Source organism: Meriones unguiculatus, chromosome 16 (genome assembly GCF_030254825.1).
Source record: "Meriones unguiculatus strain TT.TT164.6M chromosome 16, Bangor_MerUng_6.1, whole genome shotgun sequence".
Taxonomy (NCBI): domain Eukaryota; kingdom Metazoa; phylum Chordata; class Mammalia; order Rodentia; family Muridae; genus Meriones; species Meriones unguiculatus.
This window is the reverse complement of record NC_083363.1, coordinates 15,724,068-15,732,616: the sequence shown is the minus strand read 5'-3', so window position 1 is coordinate 15,732,616 and position 8,549 is coordinate 15,724,068. Positions and strand designations below refer to the sequence as shown.

The 8,549-nt window shown below is 48.0% G+C and overlaps 1 protein-coding gene across 2 annotated transcripts in view; it reads left to right on the top strand.

The window, feature by feature from the left end:
- The first annotated feature begins 1,550 nt into the window (after positions 1–1,550).
- The window catches only part of Slc16a9 (solute carrier family 16 member 9), a 44,143-nt gene continuing 37,144 nt past the window's right edge, over positions 1,551–8,549 (top strand). The window contains exon 1 of one of the 2 annotated variants that reach the window (XM_021653398.2): positions 1,551–2,154. The gene's annotated coding sequence lies outside the window, so the exon portion shown is untranslated. The remainder of the gene's footprint in view (positions 2,155–8,549) is intronic. The other variant, XM_060369378.1, reaches the window with a different exon arrangement.

Genomic DNA, 8,549 nt, shown 5'->3' with positions numbered 1-8,549 from the left:
TTGCAATTGTTTGAGTCTAGCCCTCAGGGTCCAGCTTCACTGGAAAGCAGGGACCTTGCGTTTTCATGAGGACACTCTTTGAGTCTGCACGGACAGGTGTGGACCGGTGTGGACCGGTCTGAGGAGACACACAAGCACACACCCACCTACTCCTATAAGAAACATTTGGTGCAGGAGAGGACAGGCTGTTCTGATTTCACAGAGGATGTAAATATCTTTCTAGCAGCGTTTCCCACACGCAGTTTCATAGGCTGTGACTGGTTTGATCCACAGTTGAGATCACTGACACATACTCTGATGGCTAGGATCTGTGCAAATCAACAGAAGGTTCTGAAAACACCTTTTATTGAAGCATGGGGGGGGCTGCATAGGTTATCAGTCAGCTGTAAATGCAGCCAGTAAACACAAGCCATCCCAAATGAGACCATGATAAAGAGCGCATAGCTGGCCCGTTTCTTCTTTGTAAGTACATTTTTAGGATGTTGGCAGCATAGTCTCCATTCTTTTTCCTCCTTTTTTTTGTTACCTCCCTCTCCTTGTTACTGTTTTGTTGTTGTTGTTGTTTTTAATTGGTAGTGTTTATTTTTGTAGACAAGGTCTTTGTAGCCCAGGCTGGCCTAGAACTCTCTATGTAGTCCAGGGTGGACCTGAACTCCTGGAGATCTGCCTTTTGAATTGGGTATGGGTGGGAGTCACCACAGTGGGCTGTTATTACCGTTAGGTCTTTTCCTTCCATTTAGAGGTAAGAATGGTGTGTGTGTGTGTTTCTTAGAAGCAGCCCACTTTGGTTTTGAAAACAAGGGGTTCTACATGAGACCTGGGGCTTTCTGATTAGGTTAGGTGCCACGTCTTTGGTGCTCAGGGTCAGGTTTGTTTATAATTGGGCGCTGGGGATGGCAAGCAAGCTCTCTCAGGTCCAAGAATAATATATTTGAGGGGACTTCTCCATAACCTGAATAGAAAGGGGTGTGGGGGAGAACAGCTGTCTCTCATGGTGGTGGGTGTGGCACGGTTGTGCGCCTTTTCTGAATTCTCAACCCTCCAACACTCCACGATGCAGGCAAGATTCTGAGAATCCCACTCTGATATAGATAAGGAAATAAGCTAGGACAGTCTAGGCAGCTTAACTGAAACTAGCTTTGCAGGAGGCAGTCCTTGTCTAAATTAGAACTCAGGCTTTGGCAGGAATGAAGGGAATTCTCAAGCTGTTAGACTTAGTCCTCTTTAAGAATTCAACAGACAAAATGTGCACGGGGCAGGGGTGACCACACGCCACAGTGCAGGCATATCCCTGGAGCGAATGGTGTCCGCACATTCGTTAGCCACTGGCACCCCGGGACTGTCTGCAGTGGGCTCCCGGGACAGCCTGGAGTGCAGTGCTTGGTTGTTCCAGTGTGGACTGCTTTGCACCACAAGCTAGCGTTAGCCTGGTTCTCCTTCAGGACACCTGACCATCCTCACACAGCGTCACCCTCCCTCTCCCTCCTGCCGGACGCCCTCCCTTCCCGCGGAGTTGTCACAAAGGAAAGCCTTCGGCATCTTTACTCCCCACGGCCAAAGAGCACGGACTTCACAAAGTTCTAGGGCGCGTGCCTCAGGGATCGCTGCCCACGAGCATTCTCCGGCTAGGGGGTTTCCAGTGACCCCGAAAGTCAGAAAGACCATGCTACTTTTGTATTCATTTCCAGACCCGGGCTCCTCGGAAATACACATGGCGCTCAGCGAGGGCATGCGAGGGAGCCTCGGGGGTCCAAGGAGACTCGGCTCCGGTTCTCCCTTCTCCTAGCGAGGCCTGGAGCCACTAACGTAGACGGATGCAGCGCCCCTACCGCCAGCTTTTCTACCGCCTCCATCTCCTCCTCCTCCACCTCCTCTTCCTTCCCCCAGCGGGCGTGCAGTCTCAACCGGTTCAGACTGGCCAGGGTGCCCCTGCAGAGGAGAACGGCGAGTGGGACCACCCCGGGAGTGACTTCCCGGGGTGGGGGTTGGAGGGGAAGGTGGAGCCGGCGGGGCGGGCTGCACTCCATGTGTCCCGGGGGCAGAGGGCGGCGGCCGTGGATTACGCGCAGCGGGGACCGGTCGCCCGGCGCAGGGCCGGGATCAGCAGCCGCGGCCCGAGCTGCGATCACGGTCCCAGCGGAGCCCGGGACTCAGGTAAAGGCCCCAGAAGCTGGGGAGGTCCCGGCTGAAGCTGACCCATCACTCTGCAAACTGCAGAGAGAGGAGGCGGCGCTGTCACCCGCGGGCGCACAGCTACTGGCCGGCTTCTGGTCCGGGTATCTCCAGGCTGGCGCGCTCTGCACCCCATTTTTTTTTTTTTAATATAAAAGAGTGCTTGCCTCTGCATGACACTTCCAGGAATCCGAGGGCTGCATTTTGAATGGATTAGGGGGAGCAAGGGAGTTGAGATCCCGGAGGTAGGCGGGTGTCTCCGGATGGGTCTCCCGGGATACCTTCTGCCGGGTGCTGGTGGCAGATCCGAAAGAGGCGTGCGACCCAGGTGGGTCCTCACTTCCCAGAAGGCCTCTCCGGGAGAGGTAGGCTCAGGTGCTGGGGAGAGTACAGGTTGGCGCACAGAGGTGCGTCAAACTGCAAGGACAGCAGCCGGGTTCCAAGCAGTCAGGCAACTGGGCTGCGCTCCAGAGTGCGGGAGCCCAGCTGCCAGGAGGCGCCTCCGCCACCTGGACGCTCAGAGGAGCAAAACTTGGAAGGATTTTGGAGCGCATGCCCCAGCTCTGGTTCGCCTCTCTAACCTACTTTGGTTTGAGCAGTGCACAGAGGCTTTAGAGAGGGCAGCATGCCACTGAACTTGACCATCAAACCAGGTTTTTACCTCATCCTGGGAAATGTCAGGTCTATGCAGCATAGACAATTCGGAAAGTTTAGGCAGCGTTTACACTACGTATTTACATATGGTTTATGTTGATAACCCAGTTCGGCTGTAATATTTAGACACCTTGAATTGCCTAGAGTGTCATGTTCACCTAGACCAGAGCAGAAACCACTTAGATGGTCTCAGGCAAGAGACTGAGTAAGCTAAAGAGGATGTGGAGGAAGGAAGGGTGTGCGGTCTGGTCACAGCCTCCTTTAAACACTGTGTGAGTGCAGAGAGCGGTGCTGGAGCCCATAGTCTCCCTTAACTAGCAAATAGAATTAGACAATAAAATAGTTCCACCTGCCAACTGGCAACAACGTGTTTATTCAGCGCCACTGGTGTCCGGAGCGCGCGCTTCTGTTTCCATCCTTTTGTGTGTGGGTAAATGGAGAGGCTGCCATGCTACTTATCTGAGGAAGCGTCTATGGGAAATGCAAGGGACGTGGTAAGATGGCGAAGAAGGACATTAACAACTCTTGACTAGCTTTTTAAGTATTTTCTTTGCTGGCTCTGCAATACCAGCTATGATGGTCGTCAGTGTCTGGTGTCTGGTGTTTGAATGTGAGACCGGTGCTTGGCTTCAGGTAGACCGGACCACTGACTAGTGTTGATCAACCGTCCTGTGACCCTTTAATGCAGTTTCTCATGTTTTGGTGACCCCCAAGCATAAAAAAAAATATATTTGTTGTTACTTCATAATTGTTCTTTGCTACTCTTATGAATCATATCATAAATATCTGATATGCAGGATATCTGATATGTGACCCCTGTGAAAGGGTCGTTGAAATCCCCCCAAAGGGGTCACGACCCACAGGTTGAGAACAGCTGGACTAGACCAAGAGGCTCCTCATTAGACAGGTGAGGTCAGATTTCCTGTTTGTATTTCCTTCTCTCTTTTGAACCCTCGACTATCGTCATGGTCTTTTCTTTTGCATTAAATCCCCCCTACCCCCTAAATTGTACCGATAGACTGCTGTTGGGTGAAGATGCTGTGGAGGAAGTAAGGAGGAGTCAGTGCCTTGCTTGAGTCACTGCAGCTCTCTGGAAAAGAATCCTCTAGTATCATTCAGTTTTAATTAAAGATTTGTCAAAGAAGAAAAGCATCTATTCTAAGCCAACTAGTGTTTACCTTTAGGTTTGTTTTGTTTTGTTTTTTGTAGACACGAAGTGATTCTTTGCCAAGAAAAACTATAACTTATTATTGAGTCCAAAACTTAAATAAAAGAGAAGGTGTGCCTTCTGTTCAGTCTAGTAGGAAAGACAGAAGGCTTCTGTGTGTGCATGGTGTAAGACAGTGGGGAGGGAGCAGTACCAGTGGTGTACTATTATTAAATGACAGGAAATGAGAGGCTTATGAGCAAAAGAGTTTTGTGGTGGCTGGAGGGTCTCCATCAAGACCGGAATGTGGTGAAGGCTCCCTGATGGGAAGCAGTCCTGCTGAACAAGAGCCTCGCACGGATGGGGCAGGTCGCCTGTGTTCGGAGGAAACAGCTGCCGGGAGTAGCTGGACCTTGGAATTTACACTAGATGAGGCTGGGAGTCGAGATGGCGCTGAACACCGTATCTGATGCTAAGACTTTGAAGTATGGTTCAATAGTGCCTTTGTGACAATCTTGGTGTCCTTGACTATGTTTTTGGCTCTCAGTTTGGTTTTGTGAGTTGCCCCTAAAATAAGTAAATGATTAAAAATCTCAGTGTTTGCTTCCCATCCACATTGCTGGGGAAGGTGGGGCAATAAATGTGTTTGACTCCAATTACCATTCACATCCAGTTGTGATTTTCTCTAGCCCTTCCTGGGGTATTCAGGTAACTGCCCTTTTTATCCTGTTTCACTTGTTCGTAATTCTTAATAACCGTTAAGACTTGTTAAGCTAATAGTCAGCAGAGCCACACAACTCTTGCATTCTTTCGAGTTTAGACTAAGAATTTTGATAAGTTTGCTCAACGAAGAAAATAGTCAATCTTGGGGCTGGAGAGATGGCTCTGCAGATAAGAGCATGTGCTGATCTTACAGACAATGACCCAAGTTCAGTTCCCAGCACCCCTGTCAGGTGGCCCGCTACTGCCTCTTAACTCCAGCTCCAAGGGGATAGATAGAAACCTCTGACCCCCTGGGCACCAGCAGTCATGCATGCAGACAGACACATAGACACGATTAGGAATAATAAAATAATTTTTTAAAAGAAAAGAAACTAGTGTATCCAGCATTTGAACCCAAGCTGCCCGCTGTCAGAGCCTGGCTTTTGAGCTGTTGCTTTGAATCATTAGATTATTCGTAAATATTAACTTTTGTGAATACTGTTGAGCGCTGGGCCTGGTTCCTGCAGCGGATGGGGGTGGGGCCTTAGCATCCTCATCCCCGTCATTCTGATTAACGTCATTCTGCACATTCAGCTATGAGGCATGACTTCGGTGTCTTATTCACTTTAAAATACAGAGGTAGGTGTAGTGGCTCACAGCTCTAATACCAGCATACAGGATGATGAGGCAGGAGGATTGCATTTTGGAGGCCAGCATGGCTGGCTATAGAGTGAAAAGCTACCTGAAACAAACCAACAAACCCTGGTACATGATGTTGTGTTTTCAAAGAAATTCTTAAGCTCGAATAGAAGCAGAATACACAATAAGGAACATGTTAGCAGACTCGGCAGGCTCAGATAGGAAGATGAGAGTAGCCAGGGTGTTTGAGGGACCATTGATCTCCAAAGCTCTCATTCCCAAGAATCTCCCCATTTCTCTCTCTGAAGTCACCTGTGCTATTCTGCCAGTATGGTGGGGAAGTGGTACATGACTTTAATCCCAGTACTTCAGAGTTAGAGGCAGACAGATCTCTGAGTTTGAGGCCAGCCTATTCTACAAAGTGAATTCCAGGCAGCCTGGTTTACACAGTGAAAACCTGTCTCAAAAAACCTAGAACTGATACCCCAACCAAGGACCATGCATGCAGAGGACTTAAAACCCCTACTCAGGTGTAGCGCATAGACTCAGTCTCCAAGCGGGTACCCTAGTAAAGGAAGCAGGGGCTGTCTCTGACATGAACTCAGTGGCAGGCTCTCTGATCACCTCCTCCTGGGGGAGTGCAGCCTTGCCAGGCCACAGAGGAAGACAGTGCAGCCTGATGAGACCTGATAGTCTAGGGTCAGATAGAAAGGGAGGAGGACCTCCCCAATGGGTGGATGAGGGGAGGGGCATAGGAGGAGAGGAGGGAAAGTGGGTGGGATTGGGAGGGTATGAGGGAGAGGGCCACAGCCAGGATACAAAGTGAATAAATTGTAATAAATAATTAATAAAAAAAATTTTTAAAAAATAGAAAGAAAAGAAAGAAGAAAGAAAACATGCCTGGCAACCCTATTACCACATAGCATATACTTTGAGGCCTGTATGCCTTCGCTTTTCTCATCACTGTGACAGATTGCTGGTGGACTGGCAAAAGGGAGGAGGCTTAATCCCTGGTGCAGAATTCGGGGTCATATCGAATGGTGAATTCAGAAATCAGATTGGATTCTAAATAATCACATGTAAGTTGTATAAACATATGACACAGGAAAACACATCAGTGACTTTAGAGCCATGGTGAATATGTTTACCAGAACGCTTCCGGGCCAAGCTTTAGGCTGGGTTATAAAAACAAATGTAGCAAGATCACGGAACACAGAGAACATGCTGAAAGTAGGACACAGAGAGGTGATGATGGTAAAAGACTGTGGAGCTGGGCTTGGTGGCTATGTGTTTGTATAGGTTTGATCCTTTATACCTTTTGACTCCAGATCGTTCACACATCCTATTTGATATCTTCTCTGAGGTTTGACAGGACTTAGAATAAGTCCTCACTGGCTTGATGAGTAAAGTCAATGGTGCCAGGTGAGAAAGGCATGGTGAACAAAGAAGACGGGGCCGTGCCAGGGACCTTAGGGCAAGCACGGTGAGCCACTAAGTGCACTCAGCCTTGATCCAGACTATTAGAGAGTAGAAGAAACCAGAGAGACGCTCATCCAACAAAGGACAGGGTTACTCAGGTTCAGCTAATCCTTACATTAAAATAAAGGCCCAGTATTGGCAGAATTTCTGTTTTCTTTCTGGGGAGTGGGAACCCTGAAATTCAGACTTTTATGGGAAGCACTGGCAATTCACTCAGATTTTCCAAAAACAAGAATAAAGGTGACCTCGCTGAGCAGGTCAAACAAAACAATCTTGGGACCAGATTTGGCCTTATCGTCGACAGTGTGTGATTCAGTGACCTTAGCCTGAATCCGTTTTACTCATAGCTGGCCTCTTCCTTCCTAGCTAGAATGTGTCACTTTCTAGCTCCTTTGGTGGAGATCTGTGGCAAATATTAGTCTGCTGTCCCAGTTTCCTCTCTGTTGCTAGGATTAAAACAGCGCCCAAAAGTAAAATTGGTAGGGAAATGATTTATTTAGCTTACATTTCCAGGATATAGTCCATCACTGAGGAATATCAGGGCAGGACTAAGGCAGAAACATGAAGCAGAAACCATGCAGGAATGCAGCCTGCTCGCCCGCTTGCAGCTTTCTTACACAGCCCCTAAACCACCTTCCCAGAGAATGGTGACAGGTCCCTATGATAACAGTCGATAGTCAAAGAAATGCCCCACAGACATGTCTATAGGCCAATTCCATCTGGGTGATTTCTCTCTGAGATTCCCTTCTCGGGTGATTCCAGACTGTCAGATTGTCAGGTCAATTGACAGGTCATCAGGTTCAACTGTAGACATCTTCCAAGCCTTGAAGGTCATAGGACATTCTTTGCTCATCACCTGCTGTTGATCATATCAGAGACTTCAGCAGCTAATGACTCCTGTGATTATCCCTCCCACTGACACTTAGTGTGGCCGAGTTCCAGAACCCAGATGTATTTATCTGAACACTCTTTTTACTGTTCTTCTGTCCATCCCACTTCCTCTTGGACAAGGTATATTTAGAGACCAGCTCAAGATGCTCAGAGATCTCCATTGCCCTTGTCTTGCAAGGCTTGCCCATATCTTTCTCCTCCTCCTCTTCCTCCTCTTTCTTCTTCTCCTTTTCCTCCTCTTCCTCTTCCTTCTGCTCCTCTTTTTGAGATAGGACCTTACTGTGTAGCTCTAGGTGGCCTGGGATTCACAATGATCTGCCAAGTTCTAGGATTAAAGGTGTGCCATCATGATGCCTGGCCCTCCTTAAAGTAGAACAATCTGGGGATCTCCTTGAATTTCAACAAAGTGAGTTCAGTTAAAAATTTTGCTCTTGTGAGCTGAATCATTATAGCAGTTTAGATTGTTTTATAGTGCATTTATCTGAGTCCAAAGAAAGGAAAGGAAAACAAAGTTGTGGGTTTCCCTAATGATTCCAAGGGGAACTGTGCAATGAACTTCTTTAGCTAAACTGTATTTTTTATTTTTATTCTATCTATCTATCTATCTATCTATCTATCTATCTATCTATCTAGACAGTGTCTCACTATATAGCCTTGGCTAGACTATCTGTAGACAAGGCTGGCCTCGAACTGATCAAACTCCACCTCCCTCTGCCTCCCAAGTGCTGTGATTAAAGGTATTTGCTGCTACGCCCAGCTGCAGTGTGTTTTCAGAAGTGGATTCTGGTATTCGACAGGCTGTGTGTTCCTTGATTCATGTCAGCGGACTCTTTTATAAACAAGCGGGCCTGGCTGTAGCTTGAAT